Raw genomic sequence first — 9,596 nt, forward strand, 5'->3', positions numbered from 1 at the left:
TTGGCTTCTTTCTGTTTTCTTTATTTAAATCTTTCCAATTGTTTTAACCCTTTCGTTACTGTATTTATTTTGTATTTTAGATGTAACAAGGAATTTAGTAAAATAACTTCGTTATCATTAAGTTAGTGTTCGGAACATAAATTGTGACTAAAGTTTCTACCAAATCCACTCAAGGCTTTGGTCGGCCCGAGGCTATAGAAGACACTTGCCCAAGGTGCCATGCAGTGGGACTGAACCCAGAACCGTGTAGTTGGTAAGCAAGCTACTTACGACAAAGCCACTCCTGACAAGAAAAAAAAGCTGGTGCAATTTCTCTCTTCTAGTTATATACAGGACTTGTCATATATTCCATTTATTTCTCTTAACACTTGAAAGAATAGTCAAAATTTCATACAAAAGCAAGCAAGATAGCAATTAATTGATTTTTCTGATTAATGAATTTCTGGATGTTTTTCCCTTTCAATGTGACCCTCAAATATGGTATGGAATACTGATGAGGGGAAATCATGTATTTTAACCAGTTGATCGCTGGAAATTTCCCACTCCACAGAAAGACAATGGACAAATCTACAAAAGTTCAATTCTGTAATGGGATTTTATTACTTGTGATAGGCAAAGGTCACAAATAGAACCATTAATGTAATGGAAAGCATGTTCTAGAGTGGTTTAGTCCATCTCATTGTTAATGCTATCACATTTTTAACTTCACATGTATTTGGAGAGTGACATGGTTTACATATATTAAATATTCTAATGTTGTTAGTGGAGGCACGTGGCTTAGTGGTTAGGGGGTCAGCAGCATGATCATAAGATTGTGGTTTCGATTCCTGGAACGGGCGACGCGTTGTGTTCTTGAGCAAAACACTTCATTTCACGCTGCTCCAGTCCACTTTGCCTGGCAAAAATGAGTAACGCTGCGATAGACTGGCGTCCCGTCCAGCTGGGGAACATATACGCCATAGAAACCGGGCCCATGCACTTGGCTAGGCTTTAAAAGGGCGCAAGGAAGGAGGAAGGAATAATGTTAAATGATAAAATTGAATAGAATAAACGGATTTGGTATATGACTAAATTTATCATGTAGCAAACAGACTAAAACACCGAACGAGGCTCAGATCTGAGCCAACGAGTGGTCACTTGATTTACTAGAGATAGTTGCCAAATCTGCAAATCGCACTCTACTGAATTGAACAAAGTGGAACACCGAGCATAAAGTGGCCTTAGATTTACTGTCTGAAAATACGACTGGATTGTCATTGCTGCAATATCTGTTGCTTTATTACCAACAAGGGGATAAACAAAGAGGGGACAGACACACGGATTAAGTCGATTCCAGTGCGTAACTGGTACTTAATTTATCGACCCCGAAAGGATGAAAGGCAAAGTCGACCTCGGCGGAATCTGAACTCAGAACGCAGCGGCAGATGAAATACGGCTACGCATTTCGCCCGGCGTGCTAACGTTTCTGCCTGATCGTATAGCAACCATTGGGTTTTACAACAACTAGAGATAGCTGCAAATCATACACGAACAAGACAGAACACTGCATATAAAGTGGTCCTAGATATTATTGTCTGAAAAATATGAAAGGATTGCCGTAGCTGCAACGTCTTTGACCAAATATTAGATATTGGGCTTTATAACAGTTAGCTCCTGTGTAAATTGCTGAACAGTGGTGAGTATGCGTTGTCAACGTCGAATGTCACCAAACGAATGTCACCGAAATACGAGAACTTTGACGAGTCCGAGAATATTCTGAAATTGTAATGGAGTTAATATAAAATGTCTGTCTCAAGAGCAGCCAAAAATTGTCCCAGTTTTTGTTACTCAATACTGTGGTGGTGGCGGTGGTTGTATGGGGAGGTAGCTCTGTTTAAGCTGACCTTTGACAATGCGATAATTGTCTATTGTTCTTTCTGTTGTTTACACACACCTAGGTCAACTCTTCGAACAAATAATTCGTCACAAAAAATAACAATTCTGTCAGTTTCACTTTTCACTACCTTCAATTTTGTTCCAATTGATTTCGAATTTGGTATATTGATGTAGTTTTATTGCTAATTATGGAAATGAAATTCTTTTTTTTTTTTTTGCCTTAAATTAATAAATGAAAGCTAATAGCTACATTGTGGAGGAACGTGGTTTAGTGGTTAGGGTGTCAGCATCATGATCGTAAGATTGTGGTTTCGATTTCTGGACCGGGCCACGCGTTGCGTTCTTGAGCAAAACACTTCATTTCACGTTGCTCCAGTCCACTCAGCTGGCAAAAATGAGTAACGTTGCGATGGACTGGCGTCCCGTCCAGCTGGGGAACACATACGCCATAGAAACCGGAAAACCGGGCCCGTGAGCCTGGCTAGGCTTTAAAAAAGGGCGCATTTATTTATTTGTGGAGGTACAATGGCACACAGACCGGGCATTGTGTGTGTTTATTGAGCGAAAACACCTAAAGCTGGCGTCCCGTCCAGCCGGGGGGAACACATGCCATGGAAACCGGTTAATTTGTTCGACTAAAACCCTTTAAAGCGGTGCTCCAGTATGGCCAGATGATTGGTCTGAAGCAAGTAACAGAGTATATATATATATATATATATAATTTCAACAATTGAGGGTAAAATTAATTAATTATTAATCAATTTCACCAAGTATTCAGTATGCAAAGGGACCATTTAAGGCGAATTCAAATTATTACATTATATAAAAGGGCTTAGTAAAATAAATTATTTTGCCGCATACTGAACTCATTAGAAATAGTAGCTAAAAAAACTTTTTTAAAACTATTTCTAATACTTAAAGAAAACCTCTCTCATATAGTGTTTGCTCAATTCAACTCACAAAAGTATGGGGGTAAAGACATTAAAAAATCAAATGCAAAGGTTATTTGAGAACGTACGTTTCAAGATTAGTCAACTCGACATTTCTATCATCAGCTCAGAACTCCTTGGTTTGGATTTGAAAACACTGAAAGTGGGAGCATACCCTTTCGGCTTCTTATCGCTTCTGAAGATCTGCTCGAAACTAACAGTGCCAGCAAACTCAAATATGCAAGCGAAGAATTTCTGCTCTCCCCTTTCCACCAGCGTGGGTTAAAATCAGTAAACACTATGCTTTTTTCGGTAAAATCCGAGGCATTAAATAGAGAGAGATGAATTATAATTTCGACAATTGAGGGTAAAATTAATTAATTATTAATCAATTTCACCAAGTATTCAGTATGCAAAGGGACCATTTAAGGCGAATTCAAATTATTACATTATATAAAAGGGCTTAGTAAAATAAATTACTTTGCCGCATACTGAACTTATTAGAAATAGTAGCTAAAAAAACTTTTTTAAAACTATTTCTAATACTTAAAGAAAACCTCTCTCATATAGTGTTTGCTCAATTCAACTCACAAAAGTATGGGGGTAAAGACATTAAAAATCAAATGCAAAGGTTATTTGAGAACGTACGTTTCAAGATTAGTCAACTCGACATTTCTATCATCAGCTCAGAACTCCTTGGTTTGGATTTGAAAACACTGAAAGTGGGAGCATACCCTTTCGGCTTCTTATCGCTTCTGAAGATCTGCTCGAAACTAACAGTGCCAGCAAACTCAAATAACCTTTGCATTTGATTTTTTAATGTCTTTACCCCCATACTTTTGTGAGTTGAATTGAGCAAACACTATATGAGAGAGGTTTTCTTTAAGTATTAGAAATAGTTTTAAAAAAGTTTTTTTAGCTACTATTTCTAATGAGTTCAGTATGCGGCAAAGTAATTTATTTTACTAAGCCCTTTTATATAATATATATATATATATATATATATATATATATACACACACACATTTATATATGTACATAAAGAATAACACACAGTACTTGTGGAGGCGCAGTGGTTAGGGCAGCGGACTCGCGGTCGGAGGATCGCGGTTTCGATTCCCAGACCGAGCGTTCTGTGCGTTTGATAAGCGAAAACACCTAAAAGCTCCACGAAGGCACCGGCAGGGGATGGTGGTGACCCCTGTTGTACTCTTTCGCCACAGCTTTCTCTCACCCTCTCTCTCTTCCTGTTTCTCGAGTAACGCTGCGATGGACTGGCGTCCCGTCCAGCTGGGGGATGGGGGAGACACATACGCCATAGAAACCAGGAAGCCGGGCCCATGAGAGATGTGCACACCCCTATAATGAATGGTTTCAAATTTTGGAAGAAGGCCAATAATTTTGATGGGGGGGGGGAGTAAGTTAGCATGAATCTCATTTACATTTTCACAATTCCCTGGGACTTAATTTGACTCAAACAAAAAGGTTTTCTCATTTTGTTAATGACAGGGAAAAAACACATACAAAAAAAATATGAATGACTCCGTGTGTGTGTGTGTGTGAGTGAGTGCAGCTGTGTTTTGCGCACACCTGTGCATACGTATACATACACATTTCCCACGCTGCTGCTGCTGCTACTACTACTACTACTACCACCACACACTACTACTACTACTACTACTGCATCGATCGACTTGCTAAATGTAGCAGTTAAACATAAACATATGCATTATAGTATTTATTATACGTGTCGCTTTATATTTGTGTTTGTTCCACTCATGGCCACGGTTCAGTGACTGAAATAGAAATAAAAAGAAAACAACAACAAAAACAAGTTAAACGATAGGAAGTTAGACGTGCAGGCGTGGCTGAGTTGTCAGAAGTTTACTTCTCAACCACATGGTACCGGGTTCAGTCCCACTGCACGAACCTTTGGACATGTGTCTTCAACTATAGCCTCGGACCTTCAAAGAAAACTCAGTGAGTGGATTTGGTAGACGGAAGCTGAAAAAGAAGCCAGTTGTATATGTTGTTGTTATATATATATAATGTATTGAGTATTAAAGGAAGTAGTGAGTACTTAGTATGAAAGATTAAGAAAATGAGAGAGACTGAAACAACGTGTTAACGATACAAGATACTTTATTCGACTGCCGTTGTTGTACAAGTTAATTGTTTTGGCGGGAAACAAAGTGAAAGTCCTTTTATCAAGGGAGACAATGGGCGACGTTGATTGTTCATGTTTGTTGTGATGATTATATAACATCTTCCTTTTTTTTTTTTTTATTTTTTTTATATCATCTGTATCTACAGGGAATAATTATTCGTCGTCCACTTTTTGTGGTTTTATTATTTTGTAGTGTTGAATTCTGTAGTTGTGCTGTTTTTGTTTTTTCATGCGTGTTTGTTGACTTTGGAAATATATTTTCATAATCTAATTCTTCTGTTATGCGAACGTGTTCGTTTGTTTTAAGAATATTGTCTATTTCGTTTGACTGTATTTCCTTCCTCTGTTATTACTAAGTATGAACGAGGTTGCTCTAGTTTTTTAATTATTTTGCCCCTTCTAAACCAATTGTTGTTAAACTTAATTCTAACCGTGTCGTGTGGTTTTAACTCTGGGAGTTCTGTTGTAATGTTTGATTTCTTCTTTTCGTGAGGCCTGATACCAATTTTGTCGTGTAGTATGTTTGGGAGATTTGTTCGCAATGTTCTATTCATTATTTGATTTGCAGGGGATGGTGCACCATTTTGTAATTTAGTCGTGCGTAATGCTAAGAGCGCTAACTGAGGTTCTTCGTCACTTTTGAATGCCTTTTTTAGCGTCTTTTTTATTGTCTGTATATTTCTCTCAACCATGCCATTCGCTTGATGATAATGCGGGCTTGTCTTCGTGTGATGAAAATGCCAATTTTTTGCAAATTTTTTGAATTCAGCCGAATTGAATTCTGGACCGTTGTCACTTACAACTGTTTGCGGAATTCCGAATTTAGCAAAAGTTTCTTTTAATTTTTTGATTACGGTTTTTGACTGGCAATCATTTATTTCGTGTAGATCAAAAAATCTTGTTGTATAGTCAATAATTGTGACATACGAATTTCCAGACAGGTGAAATACGTCTGTACCCACTTTGGTCCATGGTGTAGTAGGTATTTCATGATTTATTAGTGGTTCGGCTGCTTGTTGATTTTTGTAGTCAATGCAGTATGAGCATGTGTTAATCATGTCTTTGATTTGAGCGTTAATGCCGGGCCAGTATATACATTCCTTCGCTCTCTCTATGCATTTTTCGATACCCATGTGTCCGGTATGTATTTCCTGTAGAGCTTCTCTACGTAATGACTTAGGTACTATTATTCTTGAACCTTTTAGAACGAGACCATTGACGATTGATATTTCATCACGAGCAGATACGAATGGTTTGATGTTTATTGGTTTGTCTTTTGGGGGCCATTCTGTTCTTGTAAATGTGACGAGTGTCTGTAGAGACGGGTCGTCTGCAGTGGCTTCTTTATACTCGTTTAATTTAGTGTCGGTTATGGGGTATTTTTTATTACTGCATGAATGTGCGATTTCATATCTTCGTCTGATACTTCTGGAGTATTTTGCTCAAGGTATGCACGTGATAGGGTATCTGCAACAATTGATTCTTTACCAGGTATGTGGTTTAGGTCAAAATCATATCTTTGTAATGTTAGTAGAAATCTTTGGATTCTGGGGGGGCATTTAGTGATCGATTTTTTGAATATTTGCTTCAACGGTTTATGGTCATTTTCGATTCTGAAATGAGTTCCGTATATAAACTGATGAAATTTCTTGCATGCGAAAACTATACTGAGAGCTTCGCTCTCTATCGGACAGTAGTTTTGTCCGCTTGAGTTGTTGCACGAGATGCAAACGAAACAGGTAGCCATCTTCGTTGTGTTTCTGCTCAAGTATCGCTCCGAGCCCATGCTTACTAGCATCTGTAGTTATTTTTATTGGTAGATCTGGATTATAAAATTTAGCACTGGTTTTCTGGTAATCATTTCTTTTAGCTTTTTTATTGCTTCGATTTGTGGTTTGTCGAATGACCATAACGTGTCACTCTGTAGAAGCTGGCGCAATGGTGCTGTGACTTCGGAGTAATTAGATAAAAATTTACATAGGTAATTTGTCATACCTAGGAATCTTTGTAATTCTTTTTTACTTGTTGGCAGTGGCATGTGAATGATTGCTTGTACCTTGGTTGGATCTTGTTTTATCCCTTCTGGTTAATATATGCCCAAGGTACTTGATTTGTGATTCATAGAAGATACACTTTGATTTATTTAACTTTAATCCGTGCTTTCGGATTCGATCGAAAACTTGTTGTAGTCTATTTGTGTGTTCTTCTAAAGTGTTGGACCAGATTATGATGTCATCCTGTGAATTTCTTGCTCCTTCTATGCCCTCTATTATTTTGAAATTTCTTTTTGGAAAACTTCACTGGCGCTGTGAATTCCAAAGGGTAGTCGTGTGAAGCGATACCTTCCAAAAGGTGTGTTGAACGTTAAAAGATGGGAGCTTTCTTCGTCAACTGGAATTTGCCAGTATCCATTAGATGCATCGAGTTTTGAAAAATATTTAGGGTTATGCATTTGTGCAAAAATGTCCTCGCTGTAGGGAGTTTGAAATGTTGCCTTTTTATGGCTTTGTTTAGATTCTTGGGGTCTAAACAGAGTCGGAGTTTTCCGTTGGCTTTTTCAACGATGACTAGGGAATTTACCCAGTCTGTAGGTTCACTAACAGGTTTTATGATATCTAATTCTGTCATTCTTTTTAATTCTTTGTTGAGTTTTTCTTTTATAGAAAAAGGAACCGATCTTGGTGGATGAATTACAGGAGTTATTTGTGGATCCACTGTGATATGATGTGTTATTGACAAAGTGCCGATTTCTCCGAAACAGTCTTCATATTTTTCTAATATGTCGTTTGTGTTCGACGAATTTATTTTTGAAATTCTCTGAATCAGGTTCAGATCTTTAGCTGTCTTTGCATCTATAACTGCGTGCGAGTTTGTTTTTGCAACAATGAATTTTATTTGCTTTGATAATTCTTTGTATTTAATGACTGCTGTGCATTTTCCTAGCACTTTTATAGCTGTGTTATTGTAAGCTGATAATCGAGTTGAGGTTTTTTGCAGTTGTGGTTTTGGAATTATATTTCTATATTCTCTGAATGGCAGTACGGTTACGTCTGCTCCTGTATCTATTTTGAATGTTACATTCGAGTTGTTCACTTTTAGTTCGACCGTCCAAATGTCTTTTGGAGTCTTGAACTTTTCGATTTTGTGCACGCGGGAATTATTTGCAGTGATCATTTCGAGTGCATGTGTATCGTCATCTGATTCATCGTCGGTATGTATCTCTACTTTATGTACAAATTTTCTTGATTTGCACATTTTTGCATAGTGTCCTTGTTTCTTGCATTTTTCACATGTCTGTGAAATGCTGGGCATTTATTTCTTTTGTGATTATAACCACAATAGTGACAGTTAGTGACGTAGTGTTGACTTGGCGCTTGAAACTTCGCGGGCTTTCTGTCACTTCCGCCTTGTTCGTTTTGATGTCTGAATTGCATATGGCGGGTTATTTGAGTTTTGGCGCCTTTTCTGTCGTGTTGACTATATACCCTCGAGATTTCGTTATCTCTTGTTTCGGATGTGACATTTAGCATCCTTGATTGGAGTCGTGTTTGCTCTGCACTCTGACCTGCTTGAATTGTTTTTTGTAGGTCTAAATTTGGTTCTCTCAATAATCTTTCTCGTAATCTCATGTCTCTGATTCCACATATCAGAATATCTTTGGTGAGACTGTCTGTGAGGTTGCCGAATTCGCACTGTTGTGCCTTTTGGCGCAACTCTACTACGTACTCATCGAATTTTTGATGTTCCGCTTGTCCACATGTGAAGAATTTGTGTCTTAGGAAAGTTGTGTTTTTCCTGGGTTCACAATATGCATCGAATTTTTCGATTACTGTCTGAAGGTTCATTCTTCGTCGGGTGAATCGAAATCCAGTGTGGAATGGATATCTCGGCCTTTAGAACCGATGCAAGTTAAAAACATTGAAGTTTTTACTTTGTCTGGCTTCATGTCACTTTCTGTTGCTATCAAAAAGAGATTGAATTCTTTTTTCCACTTTTCCATGCTGCGGCTAGATTTTCCTGATTAAAGTCTAGGTCTTTTGGATGCGGTAAATTTTCCATTTCGTCTTTGAAGTATGATTTCAACTTCTTTTTTCCTTTGGTTTCTGTATTTTGGGTTCTTTTAGTATTCTGACACCATGTTGTTGTTATATATATATATGTATTGAGTATTAAAGGAAGTAGTGAGTACTTAGTATGAAAGATTAAGAAAATGAGAGAGACTGAAACAACGTGTTAACGATACAAGATACTTTATTCGACTGCCGTTGTTGTACAAGTTAATTGTTTTGGCGGGAAACAAAGTGAAAGTCCTTTTATCAAGGGAGACAATGGGCGACGTTGATTGTTCATGTTGTTGTGATGATTATATAACAGTATATATATATATATATATATATATATTATGTATATATATATATATATATATGTATATATATATATATATGTATATATAATATATATGTATGTATGTATGTATGTATATATGTACGTATGTATATATAATATATATATATATATATATATTATATATATATATATATATAGATAGATGGCCGGTAGCTCAGTTGGTTAGAGCGTCGTGCTAATAACGCAAATGTCGTGGGTTCGATCCCCATACTGGCCAA

The 9,596-nt window shown here is 37.3% G+C and overlaps 1 non-coding gene across 1 annotated transcript; it reads left to right on the forward strand.

Moving 5' to 3' along the window:
• Positions 1 to 9,521: 9,521 nt before the first annotated feature.
• Trnai-aau lies at positions 9,522 to 9,596 on the forward strand. Its single transcript has one exon. It is a non-coding gene; the product is annotated as a tRNA-Ile (tRNA).

The sequence above is a fragment of the Octopus sinensis genome, linkage group LG25 (genome assembly GCF_006345805.1).
Source record: "Octopus sinensis linkage group LG25, ASM634580v1, whole genome shotgun sequence".
In the NCBI taxonomy this organism is placed as follows: domain Eukaryota; kingdom Metazoa; phylum Mollusca; class Cephalopoda; order Octopoda; family Octopodidae; genus Octopus; species Octopus sinensis.